Raw genomic sequence first — 24,028 nt, 5'->3', positions numbered from 1 at the left:
AAATGAATTGTACCAGCAAGGTTATAATTTGTGTATCCTTTACGACGATTTTCTCTCGACTCCGTGTCCCAGAGCAATTACTAAGCGTCACGGTTCAACCTGGCTACCCACCACTATTATTTACGTTTAAGTATAAGTCCAAATTCTTATACCTGGTTTCACCGAATTTCTCACAACTCTCTGCAGTTTTTCAATGATCAGTCGACATTACTATCGATGCTCAAAAACAATTCCAGAAACAAATATGAACGATCAATGCAATTCTTAAGACTACTGTATTCTAATTTACCAGTAACGCGATCGATTGCTCGCAAATCTGAGAAAAGGTGACAAACTTTGACCCAATTTTTTACTATTTTTCACCCGAGTTGAACCGGCCAATTCGTTTGCCAAGAAGCGCCCATTCTAATCGCCGAAACGAAGAAATAAAATGGTCTTTCTGAAATGCAAATGAAACTTGAGTGTCGCTAGTGTAACCGCCTAGTGGCGAACCGCTTTGGTAGACGTCACGGTAAAGCGGGGCAATTTGCGGGCATGTATCTGATTCCGGGACAGAGAGTCGCTACGGTTATTACAGGGGTGGTGGCTATACGAAGAGCCGGAAGATCGAAGGTCGGAGGTGGGGCTTCGAGGACTCGGTCTGCTTTTACGAAGTCTAAAATGTTTTTCTGTTGGTAGTCCCAGTGCCCAATATCTATGCTAATCCGACCAGGTTCCTTGGTAGACGTCATGTCCCCCGCAACTGAGCTCGCTTCGAGCTACGGAAAGGGCGTCATTTAAGCGGATTTTGAGATCGATGAAGAAGGTCGTACGTCGAAAGGCAGCTGATCCAGCAACGCCGCTAGGTATAAAACCCACCCGTGCAATGTAGGTGTATAAGATACACATGCTTCGGAAGATCTGACCTTTCACCCGTATATTTAGATTTTTGCTTCTCTTATGGTTCTCTTCGATATTCAGAGGGTGGACTGTAACCAGCGAAAGGAGAATTCAATTAACAGCTGTGGTCTTTAATTTAACCTTCTTTTCATCGATTCAATTACAAACGCTGCACGCGTGAAGAAAACGTTCTAACCACTCCAAGACATTTAATGACATCCTAGTGGCCACCCGTTCATGCTTTGATCTGATTCAACGCAACATTTACTGGTGCCTTAACTTCAATTGTCGAATAGCCCATTCTTGTGTAGGGGAACGCAGGGCGAAACGAGGTACTTAATGTTGGATAGTTTCGTGAAAAAAAGCATTCTTTATTGTTTACATTTAGATATGACGTACCTTACACGAGATTTTGAGTATTAATTCATTAATAGGAACGTTTAATATACCGGCAATGTATAAAAGAGCGTTTATTGAAAAAGGCGTTGGTATGGCAAATTATTTTCGCCGTCCAAACTTGCACGTGAGTTATGGGACCGCTTTTGACACCGAGAACAAGAAATCCAGCCTTCGTCACAAGTCGAATATAGCCCGTTACAATGGGCCGTTCAGGCCCTACACTTTTAGCTAAGTTGTAAGAATAGAAGGTACGATTGGAATAATTCGTCTAAATAATGATGTGATGAGATTGTTGAGAATCTGTACATCGAATATAATGACTGGCTGAAATTATTCCGACTATGAAGTATCACTTACCCTGGGACGGAGTTCACATGTTTCTTACGAGCTTAGTGCGTGAATGTAGGAAATGTTCAGTACGGACTTGTAACGTAAGAGTGGAACTGAAACAACGGACGTTTACGTTGCCTAGTAACTAACAAACAAGGTTATGAAGTTCCGATAGATGGAAGCGCTTTACTTAGAAGATAAGGTAGGTTCCCCCGTTCCATCACGGGTTCGCCTATTCATTATTTCCGACAGGATGCAGCGTTGAACTGCGCAACCAGCATGCTATGGGAATTATGGCAACTGTTTTCGAACACGAGGTTAATGGACGCCGACAATTCTCTAAATGGTTCTATTCTTTCACTTGAATGACAGGCGGCTGTGAATATGCGCAGAAGTATTATTCGAGAGCTTTCGCTGTTCCATATGACGCAACGTCACCAAAAATACCCGTGTTCCATAAACTCTCCAACTTTCATCGATGTGACTGACAACGAGTCTTCCATTGGGAATTAGACGACACGACTAAGTCGATGGTAATGGTTGAACAGCCGATTACCGTGGCTCTTTAGTGCTCACAGGCTCGCATATAATGAAAAACGTAACTAGATTCCAGGCTAATGCCGGAGACGGTTGATAATTACTTACGGGACTTTCATTCCGACTAATTTCGTAGCTGACGTCAGAACGCGCGCATACAGCGCTCTCTGCCGGTGTAGTGACAATGGAAAACTGATTAAACTACAGCGTTTCTCGCGAGCAAAGCATGGCTGCAGCAACAGCTATTACCTACGTGTTCGAGATGCAGTTGAAATTTCCGTGACTAACTGAATCAACGTTACTGCAGGAGCACCTGACTCCTTATATACGTGGGCGTGCACTTGTAAATGCTGGCAGACACACGTTCATGCAAATCCATGTACATCTGGCACAGCCATTGCAAGTGCACCTTATTACACGTACATAGCAATGCGCGAAGTATGTTGTGCATGCTGTGAGCTGCTTCTGGCAGGTCCGATATCATTTCAGCCGATGCCTTCGTGCCTCGACCTCTGCAAGGTAATACCATTTCCTGGGGAAATAGCTATCTGAGAGAATTTTTAAGATGCTATTCATTTTTCACTTTTCATCGGTTCAGTCGACGTTATTCCAGAGTCGTTGTTTTTTCCAATTTCACCGAGTTTCGACCAGCGCCATAACTGCTGATAAGCTTTGAAGACTTTCAAACGCGTTCAGCTAGAAACAAATATAGCAAAACAGGAGTCAGTTCGTAGCTTTAGTATTACCGAAACAAATTCTTTGCATACTGATGATCAAATATTGGGTACTCGGAATGCTCAGTCGCAGCTTTTTTTTTTTTATTTCTGCTTAGGCCATTCCGTGGTTCCATTGTCGAAGTAATGGTTTCGTGACTAAAATTCGAATGTTTCGTAAGATTTCGATGGACTGGATTTAGTCATGTTTGGCCAAATGATGCCACAGGTGGCACTCTTGTGGTAAGTTCTTGCAGAGTTCGAGGAAATCAAAGCTAAATGGCGCCACTGCCTAAATCTGTTAGCAGCACTCTATTATAGACAAAAGCACAACTATTATAAGCCTTCAAAGCTTGCGGGTAGAGATCAAAGTGCCGATAAGGGTGGGATTTTATCTTATAGTAAAAATTTCGAGACGTTTGTCTCAAGAGTGTTTTTCCTCGTGTGATAATATCGTGATTTAATTCACAGTCATTTTTTAAATGAATTAATAATATTGACTGATAACATTTTTTTGTAAATTATAGAGTTATTTCGATAACAGGCAAATACGGTCAAGGGCGAACAAATTAGCGTGATACAAAAAGTAAACAAAAATTATTGGGTCACTGACTTGTCATTCAATATAGTTTAGATCTTGTCTTGAGAAAAATAACGTTCATCAGAAACTCATTAACAATGTATTATCGTACTAATTTCATTGTATCTTCAAAACTGAAACGATGGTCCATTTTTACTTATCCAATGTTATATAATTCGTCCTCTCAATAATATTCATATGACAATAACTATCTCTCTGTTCGTCAATTTCCGATCCCAGCAAAATGTCATACTTGAAGCCTCATTTGGTATACTAAGATTCGACGTGGCTCTACGAATCATTCAAGAATTGAGAAGAACTTGAGATTTTGCGTGCCCATATTTACTCAGCTTGTATTTTTATCACCTAGAGATCATTAATAGTGCATATTACAGTACATGAGGTTCGTAAGTGACAGGAATCCTCTGTTTCAATTGGAAGATTACCAAATTAAAAAAAAATGAAATTCGACTTTTGCGCAGTACTTGGGTGTTCGATACTTTTATACCGCTTGAAGAACTCACAAAAAACTACTATGAGCAGACTTATTTTGGGAGATTCAAACATCAGTAGGAAAGAGAAGAATAAGCTGTACGAAGTGAGGCTAAAATTTCTTTTACGAAACATGATACGAGGCCACCCTGCAGAGTATGCAAATTTCAACGATACACATGTACATGTATGCAAGACGTGCATAGAATATAGATACGAACTTTTAGAATCAAAAGGATATAAGAGTATAAAGACCTTCGAAATTCTCTGTGAAATGAAGGAAAGTCTTCGAAATCCTCGCAGGCATAGCCAGAATTCTTTCTTCAGACTTTGTGCCTCCAGAAACGAATTTGAATTGCAAAATAGTCAAAAAGCAGTTGCTAGATTTGACTGTTCGATACGCGAGTACTGATAATACTCTCCTACACTCGTGGCGTCAGATTTTTCAAGTTTATTCTAATCGCTAATCAAGGAAGTATGGAAAAGGAATTTTTAATGTGAAATTTATAATTACCTGCAAGATTGGACAGCCGTTACAAGAATTACAAATTTGTTGTATATTAGTTCACTTCTGCAAATCTGTGGACTGAAATCATCGTGCAATTTTTCTGTCGAAACAATTGAAACCCATCCACAAAAAATGAATCAGATAGTACAAAACCAAACAACTCGAAAAGTGGTGATTTCAAAAAAGTTATTCTTATTTTCGACCACACAAAAGATTTGAAAGAACTTGCAAATCGCTATAAATATCGAATCGGACTTGTAGAGCTTTTCAATCGTAGAATTAGTGCTTCCTATTACTTCATTGACCTTGAAGTAGGTGGAGGCTACCTACCGATAAGGGGTGAAAAATTTGGAAAAGTACTGCAAGCTTTGCGTACACCGTATCATATCGCAGTGAAAATATTATTGAAACATGAAATATAGATGCAGAATTGCGGGTCGGATACTTTATTCAAAGCACGCGAAGTGGGTGGAGGGACATGCAGGACTGCAGACGGACGACGGGGACAATATTATGTGGTTCCAGAACCAGAAGACCAACACAATGCGGACCGCCTGTACATTTTGATTGCGGGATTCCCGGGCTGGCATCGCATTGTGTATGGAGAAATTGCATTATTTATGGGCTAAAAAATATATGGGGTGCAATACCTGCCCGCGGTACAAACCACCGCACCTTCTCACTGTTTCGCCCTTGGAATCGGAAGGCCTTGACTAAGCGACGAACAACTTATTGATCTGCTGTTCAGTAAAAATTATACAAACGTGCGTTTCATTCCAGCGCTACTTCGCTGTGAGCCTTACCTGCATGCTGGATTTTTATTACCGTAGACACTTCAGCGAGAGGAAAAGTGATGCTCACACTGAGAAAAATTTCATTTGTTACAGTAACTGGAAAAATTCAGTAAAACAGGTATCGTTGAAAAAAAAAAAAAAGGTTGAATATTGTTGGGATTATGAAAAACGAGGTACACGAAACAATTTTGCGCTATTGTCGATCCTTTTTTGGTAATTGCAACGCAAAATCAGTTTGTGAGGTTTACTCTACTTTTTTAGTTAAATAAGGCTTGAACGTCAATTTATTGTTGCACAAGCATTACATTTTCGCAACAGTTACAAGAAAATATAGTAACAGTAATTGTAGTGAGAAAAAATAGTAACGGATGCTAGACTTGTCTATATTTTTCGATTGTGGTAAAAAATGAAAATCGTTAAGGACTGAGCGGTAACCGGAACTAAAAATTTTTCTCAGTGTATAGGCGAGAGCTTAATCACTGTAACAATCTGATGTACACAGGTTACTGTAATCGCATATATTCTTTGTAATCTTTTGTATTCTTTGCAACCCTGTGTATTCTCTTATCTCCTGTAATTCTTGTGATCTTTGTAATCTTTTGTGACAGCTGAAATTTTTTCAATCTCTTGTAATACTTATAATCTCTGTAATCGTTTGTAATCTTTGGTAAATTGATACTTTGAGCACTCCGCAACATACTTGATAAAACAAGAAATTTCTCTCTTTGCATGAAATGCCTTACGTACGTCACAAAAATGTGTGTACGAAGCAGGCACATTTTTCACCGAAACTGCGATCAACTTCCTGCCTAGTGGTATCCACCACTCTGGAGTAAAGTTAGGCTAAATTCCAATCAGACTGCGTAATTTAATGTGTAGACAAACGGCACAATGTTCTAGCACGAATTTTGCTGACAGTATGATGTATACCAGTCTCACAACTCGGGAACATATTTATCAAAATTAGTTAGGAACGTGGCATGCTTTGTCATCAACTTACTCCTCATCGCTCTCAGCGCTCGAACGCAGGGAATTGTTCTTAGGAATATCTGATAAACCGATTTTTAAAAAGTACTTTTTCACTCGAACCGAACGAGTCGGGTTCATTTGGTGTAAGCGATTGATATTAACTCGAAATGGAGATGGAAAAATAAATCGGAGGCTAGCAATCAGTGCGTAAAAATTTATTGAGTAGTATCAGACATACTGGCGAAAGGCGCAATTTTAAACAATAGGTAAGGTAGAATACAATACAAGGTATCGAATGAAGCGCAAGCACAGATCTGTATCGATCTTGCCATGGTAATTGGGACAATCAGTTCGTTCAGGCTACATTGACTGAGTTACATTTCTGTCGATGGTGGATGGAAATGGAACGGTAATTGCACAAACACTGCATGTAACGATCAACTGAATGGTAACCTGAATTCAAGTCGCTATACCTTGACGAAAACAAAGCATAAGATAATTGAACATGTCACATGCGAACAATGAAAAATGTAGAATACGTGATGTCCAAACTTGGTTAAAGAGTTGAAGAAAATTACCTGCAATAAGTAATTAAAACTGTCTTGTACTTGGAAACGTGTAATTCAATATTTGAATATTGAAGCAAGCAGACAGATTAGAATAAATTTTCAACTTGATCAATAAATATTATAAATTCTTGATTGCATAACACTGGGGGATCCGATGTATCTTCACAATCTTATCAAATGATGAGCACCGGAATGAAAAACTAAGAATATTTAATAATTATTAAGCAGGATAATGTTTTGCTAGATTGAGAATTGTTATTCACAACAAGCCTGGATTAGATCATCGACGTTAGAACTTTTAGAAATGTAACCCGGGTTTCTTACTGCTGTTATTTCGACGAATGAAAAAAACAAAATGTAGTAGTAAGACATCGTGAAGGATATCAAGGAATGACTCGGCAATTTAAATGATGTAACGTTACGACTAGAGAAATTTCAGAACATTTTCCTATATATTATAGGAGAGACTGGAATAAAGTGGGATACATGGAAGGAACATACTTATAGTTACTCAAATGAAATGTTATCATTCCTGTACATTGGTAACTGGCTTTGAGTCATAGTGCGAATAGAGTGTTGAAAAAAAGTAAGGAAATGCAGATTGAAACGAATAATTTTGCAAGAAACGTGAAATTGTTTGAATTTACATTTTCGCTCCATGGATACTCTGCATATTTCATTTACGTAAGGGAATTAATCCTTCGCTTCACACTCGTAAGTCTCACAGAATTTCGAAAATATAGAGTTAAAGAATCATGAAAAATAAAATACCAAAGAATATGTCTTTGACTTAAAAAAACTCTAAGCCCTCTGATTTTATTTCTAGATGAATGCGCAAAAAATCACAAGAACCCGGCTTAAAGTTAAAAAGCAACCACCATATTTCACACACACAAGACTCAATATTTGTATCAGAGATTTTTGAAATTGAGAAAAAAAAAAAAACAAAAAAAAGAAACAGGCGTGGATACCGATCGCAGTTCGCTGATATAGAGGCATTGCGAATCTTTTGAAAAAAGGGCAGTTACGAATTCACCACTTGCCACATTTCCGAACTAATTCCGAAGAGAATAATCATAATCATCAGTTTGTTGACAGCTAATAAAATAATAATGACAATTAGGTAGAATGTGTGTAACGATGATTCGATTTTCAATTTTGTACAATATCGCGAATATAACTGTGGAATTGAATTTTTATTGATTTACGTTCTTAAATTAATGAAACCAGCAAGATTTTAGGATTATTATTTATCGTATCTGTCAATTACAACGATTATATTTATTAATGACTACTAAATGCAGAAAAATTATGAAGAACGTTACCCACAAAGTTAGCAAGATGGTGAACTGGAATGAAAAAATTTGATCAAGGGTATATTCAACAGCCGAATTATTGTCATCAATCGGATTTTAACGTACTAGTATTGAAAACATTGCACGATTGTAAAACAAACTATATTGTAACGATAACAATGCAAAAAAATGGAAATGATGAAAATAATAAAATAAAGGAAATGATGGCCGTACGAAAAATGAGAATCATACCAAAAACCATGAAAGTTGTAATGATAATTACTAAAACCAACAACATCATCATCGATAATTACAATATATTACAAATAACAACATCAATAATTAATATTATAACCACAATGCAATCCACAGATTAGGCTCTTCGAATTAGCTGTTTCATCAACCGTCTTAATCAACGCCGTGACTGAGTCAACCAACAACATTGTACCAACAGTCTTGTTTAAAGCGTTGAAGATATATTACGAACGTATATTTCGAATATATTGTTCAAAAAAAGATTTTGAGAAGCGGAAATTCTCAAGTTTTGAGTACCTGTAGTGACTTCACTCTAGATGCATGAATTATTTATTGATAATGAAAAATGGTCTATTCCAATTTTTAATTATTGCAAATAAACTGAAAAGTTCAGAAAATGATGCAATTCTTTAATATTTTGAGAGAAATATATTAGCTTATTCTATCGATGAGATTAATCGAATATGTAACACTTCTATAACGGAAGTGAGTTAAGGGTTGTTCGGGATTTTTCAGGGTAGTTTTTGCTTTCGTTGGAATATGGTAAATGTTGACTTAAAAATGAAAAACCAGAAAAGAGAAGAAAAAAAATTTTAAAAAATGGCACCCAACAAGTTTTTCCTCGGGCTGATTAAAAATTCGTCAGCTACGCGTAACGCATCGGTTTTGAACCGGAGGTTTGGTTGGAAGGTGGCGTAAACTTGGGGCGGACTGATCATGCAGCAAGTTAAATTGCGCCACGCCCGGCGGTGACACACTGATACGGATTCATCCATTGAGTAGAGATCCCCTCGCCCCAGTTATTCTCGATCGATCGCACCTGTGACTGACATGTCGTAACGACCTAACTCATTAGTTGGTGATCCGCGTATTTGCATTCAGCCGTATGTAACTACATCCTGAATCCACCAACAAATGCAGAATAAACAACGGTACGTGTAGAGAGTGAAGCGAAACGGCCGCGCAGGCTGCGCCTCATTACTCGTGTCATTCGTCTTGTAGTAAAAACGAGATCGGCATAGTTTTTGCTACCTTCAGGTGCACAATATATGCCCTTTCATTTTTCACCATTCCCGTATCTCTGGAATACTGTACTTCAAGTTTGATTCAAGGCAGATTTGACGACGGTAAAAATTCGAATAGAACCCGCTGCGAGAACCAATCGTGTCACGACGAATGGCTGGTACAAGGGCTTGGTAAAGAAAAATCCAAGAATGGCTTTATCAACAAAAAAGAACTCAGCAAATCGAGTCGTACGTTTCGGTTTACCGAAAGACGATGACTACGGGGTAAAAAAAATCTCTGACAAAATAATTACCGTTTCTTCGTACGTTCAAATGTTTTGGTTAAATCGACCCTTTTCTCAGGTCAGCTTCACACTTGGCATTTGGATACTCGGAGAGTTGGATAATTGTTCGTTTGAAATTTGCCACACTCTCAAACTGGGATCACAACGTTTCTCTCACCAAACGTTGGATTAATATTCTACACTTTTCACGCACGATTCGGGGTCAAGGGTTCTCCGCAAAATCTGTAAGACATTCTGCAAACAGCGGCATTGCATGGCTCCAATCAGGCGGATATCCACCAAAATTGGTACACAGCTGCGCGAAAAGGCACATAGGGATATATATATATATATATATATGTATGTATACGAATTTGGAAGATATTGCTGGGTTTGCGAAAAGTTTGCAGAAAATATATACGGTTGTAGCTGAGCGCGGAAGAATCGTTTGAACGGTTGACTTGACTCGGGATCAGCGTCGTGGTGATCCAGGAATCCGATTTCTCTTATTCTATTCCGGAAAAATCTCTCCGCCATTTCGACGGCCCGTGAGGCACCGGGGTGGGTTCCAACTGATCAAAGTCGCAAACATCCCTCGATAGGTCCGCATCCTCAATTTGGAGCCACGATCCACCCCCGTTACCACGTTCGTGTTCAAGTTCTGGCCACCAGTTGCAGGTTCTTCATCCGAGTGTGCGGTCCATTCTCACGCGTGTTTGCATCCGTGGGTAATTCCAATTGATTTCACTCGGCTTTGCGCCATTCGCCGATCTTTCGGATGTATATTGCCAATGTAAAATACTTTTCAATTAATGAAAACTCGACGGATGTCACAGTATTTCACCTAACATCGATGAACGAGAGCTCGTTTTGTTCACAAGTCTGTAGCTGCTCGTTCGATCGAAAAGACACAGTGTGACAGGTTGTAAGAGGCAAAATTATATCGTTTATCAAACTCAATTGTATTTTCACACGTGTTTTAAATAGAACGAGAATTGATAAACGGTCGGAATTTGGGACCATTATCCTTGCATGATATTGAAAGTTAACATAAAGACCATTTCGAATTACCTGCCACGGTAAAATTATAGAATCCTGAGGCTTCGTGACTATTCTGTTGTTCTGGGATCGAAAGTGGAGGCTAGAATTTTCATGAGTACTTTAGCCTTAAAACAGGTAATCACGATGGTGAATCACATGAATTCCTGACTGCTCGTCAAGTCATCTCCACTTTTATATAAAACTACAATGTAAACTTATCAGAATATTGTAAGTATCGTAAGAAGTAACTGTTAAATATAACCCATCATTTTAACAAAAAATGGTTATACCTATACGAAACGGTGCTACATAGTGGAATGTTCATTCGGAATTTGATGATTTATGAGTAACAGGATGTACAAAAGTCATAAAAATCATCAAAATTTGGAAAATATTACTTTTTCATGTATATCCGTGTCACTTATTTTGTCTATTCTTCAAGCCTATTTATAATAGCCCCATTCTACATTCAATACCGAACACAGATCTGCAAAAATAATTGAGTTTCACGCAATAATCGCACCGCAGAAGAAGAATCTGTAACTATTAGTAATCGACGCACGATCTTACAGAATTGATTATAGTATCGGAGGCTGGCACATTGTACTAATTAGTGTTTATAACTGACAAATATTGTACTATTTACATAAACCCAATGAGTTCTCAATGTTTCGATGGTTAATGGGTATCTGAATTGAATAGGAAATTTCATAAAAAATATATAAAGTATATAATTCGTAATGTTTACTATGGATAATTGATGTTGACCTGATACTAGTTTGGTTCTAACTGACTACAGAGTTTTTCAAATATTAAGTGACACGTAGACCCTATTCATGGACACAATGGGGCAAGATAGAGGGTCCTTTTTGACTACCAATTGGTCTTTTTTACACGAAGAGTCCTTAATTTTGGTTATTGGAATTTTCCAGCTAGCTTAGCGAGGACTGCAGAGTTCTCTTTCTCTGAATATCGTAAATTGACGATATATGTTTCACTTCTCTTTCTCAAGTCACTCACTGTTTTTGCCACCTAGACATCGAAACTTGAAGCCCTTGGGCCCTCCAAGACGCTAGTGAGTTCGAACAGCTTCCTCCAAAATGCGAGAAATATAAAATACTGTTACGAGTACTTGAGCTGTACAAAAGTACCATGGAGTGCCAAATTTGCATGATCAGAATTGGGAATGGGGATGGTTGAAAGCTGAGTAAAATCAGTGGAAATTTCCCATATGCATGTTTGGTTTGTACACGTCCCTCGCGCCTTTCGTCCGCGTCCCCGTCGCTCTTCCCTCGGCATCTGAAGCAAAGATTCGCGAGACACGAGCTCGTTTGCGAGTTGGCCAACGTGACGAAGGTTCAAAGAGGATGTCATCCTCGGTACGGGGTCCGTCCCTCTCGCCTCGTCGCTCCTCTCTGCCGCAGGGTCTCTTTGCCATTCGGTTTCCCCTTTTCCACCCCGTCAAAGTTGGAAAGTTGTAACGTTTTCCCGTGAATATTGGCAGCTTGGAAATTTCTACCGGCTTCGGGGATTAGGTATGCCTTGTATTAAAACAGCCGCGCTGCCCCACCGCACCCGTTATACACGGGTACCAGTTTGCATAAAATTTCAAATGTCATACTCCATATTCAACGGTCCGTTCTGACTTCTGATTAGAAAATGCGGACGCCGCGCCCACTTCCTGCTTTAAGCCGAAGTTCAGCTGCTGAGTAGGCGTGTCACGTGTTGTCTGTGAATTCCTTATGCTCTCATGTTCAATAATTGCGTAGAAATTGCTCCTGATTTCAATGAACCTTCCCCAAAACTAAGATCAGCTGTGACAGGGTGTATACACCGGGAAAATCTCTTGAAACTTGAAAATCAACCGCGCATGCGCCAAATAATTCAATCTCATTGGTCGGCGAAATCTTCCCGCGGCGATGTTCTTGTCTGCGATGCAGGCGGGCCAATCTACACAAAATGTGTACGTTTGAATTTTCAAAGATCACAAGCATTGAATTCCGATCGTTCATTGAAGAATTAACTTTCCGATCCAGTAACAAATGCTTCCCAAACCTTTCCGAGTCACTGTCTCAATTATTTGAGATTCTAGCCTCGAAAATTCGTATCAACTACATCGCCGCCAGAAACAGTCTGACAGCTGAAACTCGAAATGGCCAGCCTGCACGAACAGCCGATAAAACTCGCGCATGCGCAGTTGATTTTCAAGTTTCAAGAGATTGTCCCGGTATAACAGCATTTTGTCACGAGTCTTTTGAAGATGTACTTGTAATTCTGATACTGATTGAACTTGGGTATCCGTTGCATGCTTCGTAGGTTTGCTATCGTCTTGAATCGTATCACCATTCGTCCTTATTTGATTTGATAAATTTGATCAATTTGAATGACTGCTTCTCTCATCTTTGCGATGGACGAAACCATTTGCTCCATTTGCGAAGCCTTCAATCTAAGGATTACATTGAAATGAGAAAAATTAATCATTAACGAGGTAGTTCACCGCAGTTGAAAATATCAACAAATTCTATCACGTGCGAAGTTATAATATTTGATAAAATCACACACGGCGCTCATTTCTGATGATTACGGTTATTAGATCTGCAAACCAGCAGATCTAATATGAGGAACGAATCACGAAATCATGTACAAGACTGGAGGAACAAATCGCAATAAATTCCGTCTTGTCAAAACATGTTGGACTGTGTAGTCATACTCTGTATAGCCCGTAAAAAGTCAAATAAGATTCACAACGTTGCTCTTCGTGTACAGAATCATTGATTTTAAATTCAGAAGAGCTGGTAGAATTACCTTGTGTAAACAGTATGACTCGCAGAGAGAAAGACAGCTTTCCGACGTCACTCAGGTATTAGAGCTGATATTATAAGCGATTCTATTTTTCACTCTTTTTGCTTCATATTTTCCTCACGAACGATTATTCCGTTTGATTTATTTTCTTCATGATTTATTAATGAAATTCATTTTGATCGATTAATTGGTATTTTCTACACATTTTTCGTAAAACTGTAGAAGTCTGAGAGAAAAAAAAAAAAAAAAACTTGGGCTCGAAGAGTCGGTGTAAAATATTCTGTTGCTGCAATAATAAAAGTGATCGATTTGCCTCAATTTTCTGTCTAGATAAACTAATGGGTATGTAAACTGAGTGGCTGCTTGCTGTACAAAATAGTTACATCAACCAGATAGCAGGTTGAAGATATAAGAGACAGTGTTAAATCGCCGTACATTAATTTTATCAAAAACTGCCGCACACAAGAGACATTTGCGTTTTTTTTTTGTTAATACGTAAACGAGGTTTTTGCACCTATGGTTCATTCCAGGAGTCTATAAATGTACGTTAAACGAAATATCCCAGGTATCTGAATTTCTTTTACAGAAATAATAATTATACGGACTAATAGGAAGTAAAACAAAGTAAAAGAATTATAGCCTCTTGTTTACGCCCAGAATTTTACAACCTACTGACCTCAAACAATGCTTTTACCCTTCGAGTTGCACTTTCACATCGATCGAGGATTTATTTCTCCACTGGAATGGACCGAAAAAATATCACGATTTCTATGGCCATTTTTAACCCCTCCTCCTGCCGCCGTAAAAAATGTTATTTGATATTTGAACGTTCCCAAAGCCCATGTTATCTGACTTCGTCCAATAGTTTATTAGTGAAAGTTAACCATTTTGTGTAATTTCGGTTCGTACAACAGCCGGAGTAACTTTTTCAGTACAGTAAAGATTGTATAGAAATTTAACACAATATGTATAAATGCCACTCTGTTTAGAATGCGTTGTAAAAAAATCTAAATACTACACGAGTAGTCTCAAGAGACTTCGCGAAAATCGAGTTTATAAATTGTACGATTTCCCCATTGAAGTGTCGCGATGATATCAACATGTTTCTACCGTGCTGTCTGACGTCTATCTTACACGTTTTCCCACACTTATGAGGCATTCCATACAACTTGGACCTGGATCTGACCCTTTTTTACCTCTTGTATTGGGCTCGTGTTTTTTCATATGACTGTTCTGATTTTCTGATGTTCTGATTTGTTTTAAATTGATTCGGATAATCTACAATTTTTTAATGCCAACGTATTCATCTACAGCATTTTATTATTTTTATTGTTCTTCGATCAGTTCTTGGAAAATCATTTCAAAATTAGAGGTAAGGTAACATAATGTAATACAGAGCTGGCAATTTCAAACACGATTCTCAATAATTGCGTGTATTTCCATGTATTGACGAGATATTAGAATGTGCTCACTTTTCATACAAATTTTCTTAGCGAGCAACGTTTTTCAATGGAGTCACGATTTTTCACCGTCACAGGAATACGAACAAATAAGCAAAAAAAAACAAACGAAGAAATAAGCATGGAAGGAAAAAAACCCACTAGAATATAAAACCTTGTCACAATTCCAATAGCTAAATATTGCAATAATAAACGTGATAGTACCAAACTACGATACCTATTTGGTGAAAGCCTTTTAACCGAAACGTTTATTTGATGCATCGTTAACCCCTTGGGGGTCAGTCCTTATCGCTGACTAAGTACGATACCAACAATCATTTGCAATCCTGAATATTCACCGGTAAAAGTAGTTTCACAAATCACTGGCAATTTTATGTTTCAGAAAATAGTCATCACCGGGCAATATTTTCTGTCAGTTCAAATGTGCACAGTGTTGGTCGGTATCTTATCATCGGATAATTCTTGGTGTTTGTCGATGAGTGAGGGCGTGGATAAGTTACTCGGCCGATAAAAGCAGATCGAACCTCTCTTTCTAACACGTGAAATGCGAAACGGCCCATCATCATTGTCGGTATTTCGTTCATTCGTTCCGGTACTACAGACCGCATACCAGATCTGCTACATTCTTGAACGGCGATGGTTCAGAGCGCTTACAGCAAAGAGTGATGTGAAAACAGATGAAGCCGGCTGCGGTCGGTCACGAAGATTTCGTATCGAGTTTCAGCAAAAACTCGCAGCTTGGCGCCAGGTGCCAAGAAACGCGGCAGGCAACACGCACAGAAACAATATGGCCGCCTAGTGTCGATGCTGTCACGTCGAGCTGGGTCTGACGTTTCCGCGAGCGCCTTTGCATGTGTATTTTTCGTAAACAATTTTTTCTCTCATCTCAACGAAATTTGCAATGTGTGCGATGGCCAAATAGCCGCGTCGAGTGTCGTTTGTCACTCTTATGAAACTGGAAACAAGTGAAACTCTTCTCGCCTGCCTTCCCCGGTCTAACCTCGGCCCATCAACCAACAATCGGTGAGTCTCGTTCTCTACTGTCGCCTGAACCGACCAACCTAACCGTTGTAAACAAACGAGACGCGCTCAGTCTTCCTTTGTTTTCATCTCTTCGGCCCTTTTTCTCTCTGCCCTAACCTAATACTTTCCTGCAGCGACATATTACGTTCCCGCAAGCAGCTGCACCAGATGCAGCGGCCCTACGGGCCCATGATCTCGATAAATTAGTATTCCAGGCCCTACACTGCCCTACGCGACTCCTCTCACCTTTGACAGCCTATGTAACCTAACCTAAAGTGACCTAACCTGCTTCTACATTGCATTGGAAGATTGGAATATCTACCTGGGCTACACTTTTCTCTGCATCTAGCATGTAGCATCTTGCAGTTTAAGCTAGGTCTATATTTCTTACTAGTTTTCAAATGTCGATTGCTCGTATTCTTGAAACTAAGCAGCAAATACTGATCTCGGAGTTGAGGTTGATTCTGGAGTTTGGGGATTGTCTTGAAACACAAATTTTTCACAGATTTCTGATAAACGTACTTTATGTTGTGTTATTCACTGAAACATACTTTTTTTCTTATCATGCACCGGCTAACAGTATTGTCTGTGTAGTTTTATTGTTTTTTTATTATAACGAAAAAGGTGTAATACAATTTGTGAAGAGTTTTATACTATTGGCTTCTGCCTTTTGTTTTTTATCGTTGGTACCATTCAGAATGTAACAATTTCATGAATAATAGTATGGTAACAATGTCTCTAATTGTCAGTCATATTTTACACAATCGTTGACCTCAAATTCAGGCAGAGAAAAAAATTGGAATGAGAAGAGAATGAAATGGAGAAAGGTTTTCACTTCATGATGGAATAATATTTAATTTGTAAATACATCGAGATTCATGTCAGACTTATCTGGGTTCTCGTCTTGCTGATTATTTTATCAAAACTCTCTCTTACATATTCCATATGGGTTGTCATATCATTCTGGCTGTCATAGCTCACCATTGCACTTCTTAATTTCAGTATGCTAATGTAAATGCAACGAACAAGATCGCGATACAGATCAATGTAAATGTGGAAGAAACTGTTCTCCATATTCCCCCCTTCCCATTTTACGCTATTCACTAAATTTCTCTCACTGTCTCTATATTCACTTTATATTTTTAAATACATACATATCTTCCAAAGATTTCCCCTCAACTTGGTTGTTTGTTTATGGAAATATATGGTACAATAATGGAGAAAATTCATCATTTTTTTTTTCTCCTTCATAGAGTTTGTGAAGGTTGGCTGTCTTAAGCTCAGATAGTGCCTTCGATCAAATGGCCGTAGTATACATAATATACAGCTATGAATCGCATGAAATTCAGTTGTGAATTGTTCGTAGCTTCAATCATTCAGCGATGATTAATGCTCTTGCAGCTATTGCTCAAAAATAATTTTTAGAACTTGGTCATATTTTTCATAGTTTTTTCACCCTTTGCAAAACATGCTCAAAGATTCAGCATCAATCTTCATAAATTCCGTGTTGCAATTTACCAGGATGCAGAGTGTACTTTAAAAACTAGTTCGGACAACATCTCAATAGATACTGGAAGGAGTAATCTGTAAAGTCATGACCATAAAATTACTGCAAGCTAGTTACAGCCTATTTATAAATAATACTGTTGCAGTACTCCCAATTCAAGTTTTTAAACTATTTGAATACTTTTAAATTAGAGAGCCATGGTGTGAGCGACTTTTTCTTAATCAATTTATGTTGCTTTGGCTTTGAGCTTTACAATATTTCATCCACTCTCTGACTTGAGGGAAAAAAAACACGAGAATAATCAATTAGTAACTCAGTTCTACAGGGAGTGCGGGCAAATATTGATTGGTCATGGTTGAAAAAAAAGTGTTGTGGTTTGAAGTTTGAAAATGTTGTCCTTATCTCAATTAAATACATTTTGTATCACATATTGATATGGTGTTGGCCTACTGTTATAATTCTAACAATAATGTTGGTTTTCTATTCTTTATTTGCAGTGAGCGAGAAGTTTGTTGAGAATCTACAGAAGAAACTAGCCTGGTACGTATTTACCACTTGTATAACGTGCTCTTACGTTTCTTTTCCTTTAATTTCATGTCTAATTTGTCACTCACCATTATCCAATTAAGATGTCTGATTGACTTATGACCTTCATTATGTTATCCAGTGACCTGGGTATTGGTGGTAATGAAACTTTTATGTATAGTTATGTGTGGTACCTGTAAAATGAACTTGGAATTGTGGTTCTGATATCGAAACTTCAATTTCTGGAAAATTTCCCTTTTAAACACAGGCAAACCTGTCTATCAAACACTGATTTATATAAATCACACAACTGATATGGTTTCAAGGACTTTCTTTGCTGTACGGAACAATTATCTGTGTCTATTGCCTGATGAAAACAATAATGTTACAACTCCAGTTATCTCATACGCGCATTAAACTTTCGTCTATACTGAGCGTGATTTAAAGTGAATCAATTCAATCTATCGCAGTAGTCAGCCAAACCTATAGCTTGATTCATGTTCAAATTCATTGGCCTCGAAAAATATTGTGTAATTTACGATTGACACGCTTATAATTACAAGTAGACCAATTTATTTAGCAAGCTTTAATCGGAGGACCACTTTTTCTTCATGTTTTGGCTGTAAGGCTCGTCATCTTTATCATCAGTGGTATTAAAACTCCCTTCCCATTCTTTTATCGATTCATTACCCTGAACCCTCGTCAGAGAATTTCTACCTTACCAACTTCACCCTTGCAGCTTCCTGGCTTATTGTCAATCAGAGAGGAGTCTGATGTTTGAAACTAATTTTCTAGGTACCTGGACGGTAAATGCATGTCGGTAACGGATCTGTACGCTTTCATACTAATATCACGGAAGCAGTTGAAATTTGTAATTTGTGTGGTTTCGACTACACATCGTCAGAAATTGTTCCGTACCATTTACGTTTGTGATACTAAAAACGGCAGAGTACTTACCTGGTTACCGACATGCGTACACCGACTAAGCATCTTGCACATCAGTTCCCAAAATCTATTTCGTGTCAAACGGCTTTGTTAAATTATAAGGAACACGAAAAACGCGACTGTCGGCATTCTTGAGGCATCTTGAGGCGTGTAGGCATTTTCACGAGTTTCATCCCCTCTACCTTACCAGCTGTGCTTTAGCTCAGTCGGTAATATATCTACGGTGCTTCAACTTCGTATTGTTGACCGAAAGAAGATGCTATATCCTTTATCTTATCAACCATTGACAAGATTACCATCGATAGGGCCACTGGTACAAATGCATACTTTTTTCGCGAGGAAGGGAAGGTATTTTGAGGCTACGTACGGTTCGCAATCGGCTAAACCGACACCAAATTCGGTTATCAGATGTCGCCCAAGCTCTGTTTCAGTATCTGCTGAAAGTAATGATGTTCTCAGATGAAAAAACGTGTTTTAATTGAGGTTTTGTGAGAAAATTTTTTTGTCACAGTGTTTTTATTCACATTATTGCTCATTATTTTTCGAACCGCGCGATACCATATCGCTGCAGTTAATTATCATATTTTTTTGACCTATTTGACAGTGACACTTGACCTGTACGCATTTTGGTTATTTTGAGAATGTTACTTGCTTTCATCTCAGTCTTCATCGTGGATGCGATATAAATCTTACATGAATTCGCGATTCGCAACCAGTTGAAGTCGCGCGTAAGACAATCGTTGACTAGGAGTTCTTTTATTATGGCCGAAAACTCCACGTACGCAACCGATTGGATGCAGTTCAACCCCGATGTTCGTGGCGAAGAAAGTCGAAAAAGCAAGTCTAATTAATATTTATATTCCCATATTTTGCATGTGCCGTGATAACTATAGATTGACTTCAATCGAATCGACTAACTGACGCTTATTGTACCTCGATCAAATTATTACCAATGTATCAAGTAACGCCAACAACTCACATCTTATTTCATCTGGCTCAAACTGTGAATTCCAACATAGTTTGCATGTATAACAATAGTGTTATAACTACTGATAATTTTTGTATTAAATGATATCTGTGGACCTCGATTATACATTATAGTTCTGTGGTAACTATTTCTAGTGGAAATATATTGAAAAAAAATTTTATTTGTAACAGTTACTACACCAGAACATTTCAAATATTTTTGAAATTTCAAGGTGATTTTTTACAAGTAACCGTATAGGGTGATTATTATATGAAGGGTGGTACGACAAAACGGTGTATGTGGTGTCATCATTACGATTTCTCGGGGGAGAAAATAGACTGTCCCAATGTATGATTGATTAATTTAAAACAAAAATCTTCTGCAGACTTTTCAATAATTCCTGAATAAATTTTTCCCAACTATATCGTTTTTCCAAGGCGTGTTCAGGGATTTTTAGAAAAATTTCAAGTCAAAATGTATAATTTCGATATTTTGGCATTTGCACAGTTTGGCCACGCTACCCATCATATTGGCCAGTATGAAACTACTAATTTAAAAAAATATGGTACCCATGGTCTATACGAACAGAATAATCACAGTTTAAAAAACTCATTTTTATGTTATACCCAAAACCATATTTTTGGGTTACGGTATAAATTGACAATCGTTCAGGATCGGTTAGTCACTGCAATTAGACGTCTATCCAGGCGTATAATTACCTCAGTGAACGAACTTGCAATATTGGCAGAATTCACTTTTCAAATATTTCAGAATTGTTGAACATACGTGGATAATTGGTTTGGACGTAATTAATTTTGGTTTCGTGTACGATTCCATGCGAAATTGGACGAAATCGGAAACGTCGATATATTTTCGTATATTAGACTTTGATATAGTTTTTTCCAAGACCAACTGTTTTTTCTTCAAATACAAATTTAGCACTCCAGTACTGTAGACGATAACACATCGGATTATCTTCTTTGGAACTTGTTGCCGGCGTTTTTTCTTTGACTGACAGTGAATGCATTTCAGTCGTCGCAAACATGACAGTCCTCAAGTCTACACTACGCTTCGAGTTCAGAAGGTCTGATTCTCTGTGTCGTAAGAAAGACAGATAATATATTGGAAAAAAGTAGAATCTTACATAAGTTGATGTAGGTATACTGTGTTAACAGAAAATTACGAATTCCCAATCGTGATTTGTGTTCGGCAAACAGAAAGAGCATATTTCAATCACAAACATGCCGAAACTGAAGACAAGGAGTTAAATAAAATCTGACTAACGACACGAGGCTGCTTACGGATTTATTTATTGATTCTCAGTTATTTGGGTTAATCTAAGATGTGAGCCACTAACGGAGGACATATGGAGATTTTATATGTTGCAGTTGAAGTTGTTAACTTTTTCATATTAGAGGCTCAAAGATACTTGTTAATGCGCGCCACTCTCGTTAAATCGTTATCAAGTATTCTAGCATGAGAATTTGATGTGATAATCTGCGTTTCATAGATTTGAATGGTAGCGCAAAGTTAGGTTAGGCGTACCGAATAGCAACATGAAATAGACAATGTTAAACGCTTCTGTTTATTAAACACACTTTTAAAACTGATTGTCAATTTACTACACATTTACTGTACAAAAGAGTTGTCAATTTACCAAATTAGGTTACAAATTTACAAATTTGGTGCAGCTAGATAAATTACTGTGTATTTGTCACAAGTTTACTGTGAGAATTTTTGATTTTACGAAGCTTTATGGGAAACATATAACAAAGTAATTTGAATTTACTCAGTTGTGTAGTTATTTTATTATATTTGTAAATTTAATAGACAGTAAATGTATGGTGAATTCACTCTTCCATATCCGAGTAAAACTTACAATACAGTGTCGGAAGTTCCATACAGAAATTTTTAACAGTGTGTACCGTACATTTTATGCTCCTGGTACAATAATTGTATGTGTATTTTTACTTGTTATAATCACAAACTGATTCGTCTCTTTGATAGCATGAGAAGAATGTTGTGATGAATCAAATTCAAAGTTGGATCGTGGTATGTAAAATAATGTAGAGTAGAATACACTTCTCATGTTCGTCAATTCACAACGCGAAGTAATTCTTTTGAAATATCTTGTCAATACCTCTAATTCCATAGAACGTCAAGATTTCTCCGAAAGGAGATTTTATATTTCTCTGTGAACTGCAAACGATGAGTCTCATCAAATAATTGTACCCGCAGGCTTATCTTACGGAGCAACAATTCGACATTCCCGTAAGAATATAACGTCCATTTATTGTAACAAACTCTTTCCTCCGACTGCAGTAAGAGAAATTTTTAGTTCCGGTTATCGCTCAGTCCTTAACTATTTTCATTTTTTACCACAATCGAAAAATATAGTTCTAGGTAAAAAATGAAAATTAGTTTTCTAGCTGTTACCGGAAAGTCTAGTATCCGTCACTGTTCTTTCTCATCACGATCACTGTTGCTATATTTTCTTGTAACTGTTGGGAAAATTTAATGCTTTTGCAAGAATAAATTGACGTTAAAGCCTTATTTGACTAAAAAAGGATCGACAATAGCGCAAAATGGTTAGGCGTACCTCGTTTTTCGTAATTTCAACAATATTCAAACAGTTTTTTTAACGATACCTGTCTTACCGAATTTTTTTTAGTTACTATTAAAAATGAAATTTTTCTCAGTGTGTGTCAGGCCTCACATACAGTGCGGAGCGGAGGTATTCGTACTAATCCAAAACCAGGGGATTGACAGATGTCATGCTGGGGTTGCCTTGCCTCGCTTCTGCCGCCTGTCCTGAGGGTGAACAGTGCGGGCTTACGCGTCATTTTGGACACGTACGTCTGTGTGTACATTCGAAGAACGAATCGAATCGAATGATGGATTCGCGTCGAATTTGCACACACGGTGGTTCACCCCCCGGTGGAAAAGCAGCTCACTGCAGCCGGGGACATCCGGTTGTACGGTGATCCTGACTCTCGATAGCTCGTTCATTCATTCCTGGTTAAGAAATTCTTATCAAGGTCCGTGTCCGTCTCTTCCGGTTTGCTTTCAACTTCTAACGTCGCGTAGCCGGATCTGAATCCAGATTTAAACTAGATTCCGTTCGCCCTGATCGACCCGAGGGTCTCCAGAATGGATCTAACGAAATCCTTTATCCCCTCGTCTTATGGCTGCAATATAGGCCTGTTCACCCGTCATCTTGTAACCGGCTCTCGAGGCAAACCGTTGCCGCTTAAATTGGGGCCAGAGATAAAACTCAACTCACCTTTTTCGGGCTTGGCTCGACCTATGCATTTTTAATCAAAGACCAGAGAACACCGACGCTGTGTGCCACGGTTCTGCCGCTTGTTACGTCACTCTTAGTTGAATTCCATTTTTAACCGTGCGATTCGTAGCTCATTGATCGTCATTTTGTATTTTATTCCGCAGCATGAAATGGGGCGCGGCATGTTATTGTACACCCGATATCATAGGTGCGAATCCTTCGGATGCCTGCACTGAGAAAAATTTCATTTGTCATAGTAACTAGAAAAATTCAGTAAAAGAGGTATCGTTTCTATGGTAATAAATACTGTGGTGATGGTTAAAAGTGAGATTAGTCCGGAATCTTTGAATAATTGGTATGCGACTGTGATATTTTAATCTTTATTAGAAAATCAAATTTGCATCTTAATGTACTGTAACGTGTCCAGCTATACAGCTTGGCACATGTGCAAATAGCCAGCACCAACACAGCGAAGTAATCACCAAAGCTCGGCTCGAAGCGACGGACGAACCCAGCCTTACCGGGAGATAATCCTTTTCCTTCGTCGACGTTAGCAGCGGCGGCGCAGCGATGAAACCAGATCGAACTGGATCTTCGGTATAGATTCACGGACTGACCAGCGCTCAGCAGCGTAGTAACGATGGCCACTAAGCTATAAATAATCAGTTCATCGATTAATCGAGTTCAAAAGGGGCGGGATCGAAGTTCAGAATTTGAAAAGTTCCGAAAGCGCCTAATTCCGAATTATTTTATGGCGAAACGCCAAGTAAAGAAATGAAACTTAAAAAAAAAAGAAATAATCGAACACGATTCGATTGAATCGGTGAAAATTAATTGATTGATCGATTATTGCGATTTTTTTGTTTT

General features: G+C 38.3%; 1 protein-coding gene and 1 long non-coding RNA gene across 12 annotated transcripts in view; one reads left to right on the top strand and one right to left on the bottom strand.

Annotated features, from left to right (window-relative positions):
- LOC124176581 (tyrosine-protein phosphatase Lar) overlaps positions 1–24,028 on the top strand; it is a 458,827-nt gene that overhangs the window by 132,292 nt on the left and 302,507 nt on the right. For 10 of the 11 annotated variants that reach the window (XM_046558059.1, XM_046558063.1, XM_046558057.1 and 7 more), the window contains exons 1-2: positions 15,713–15,934; positions 17,939–17,981. The gene's annotated coding sequence lies outside the window, so the exon portion shown is untranslated. Of the gene's footprint in view, positions 1–15,712; positions 15,935–17,938; positions 17,982–24,028 lie in introns of those variants that run through there. The other variant, XM_046558053.1, reaches the window with a different exon arrangement.
- The window catches only part of LOC124176590, an 83,295-nt gene continuing 81,796 nt past the window's right edge, over positions 22,530–24,028 (bottom strand). The window contains exon 5 of the long non-coding RNA XR_006869418.1: positions 22,530–23,813. This is a non-coding gene — a long non-coding RNA (uncharacterized LOC124176590). The remainder of the gene's footprint in view (positions 23,814–24,028) is intronic.

This window comes from Neodiprion fabricii, chromosome 2 (genome assembly GCF_021155785.1).
Source record: "Neodiprion fabricii isolate iyNeoFabr1 chromosome 2, iyNeoFabr1.1, whole genome shotgun sequence".
In the NCBI taxonomy this organism is placed as follows: Eukaryota; Metazoa; Arthropoda; class Insecta; order Hymenoptera; family Diprionidae; genus Neodiprion; species Neodiprion fabricii.
Note: the sequence above shows the minus strand (reverse complement) of the source record. Positions and strands in the feature narration are given on the sequence as shown.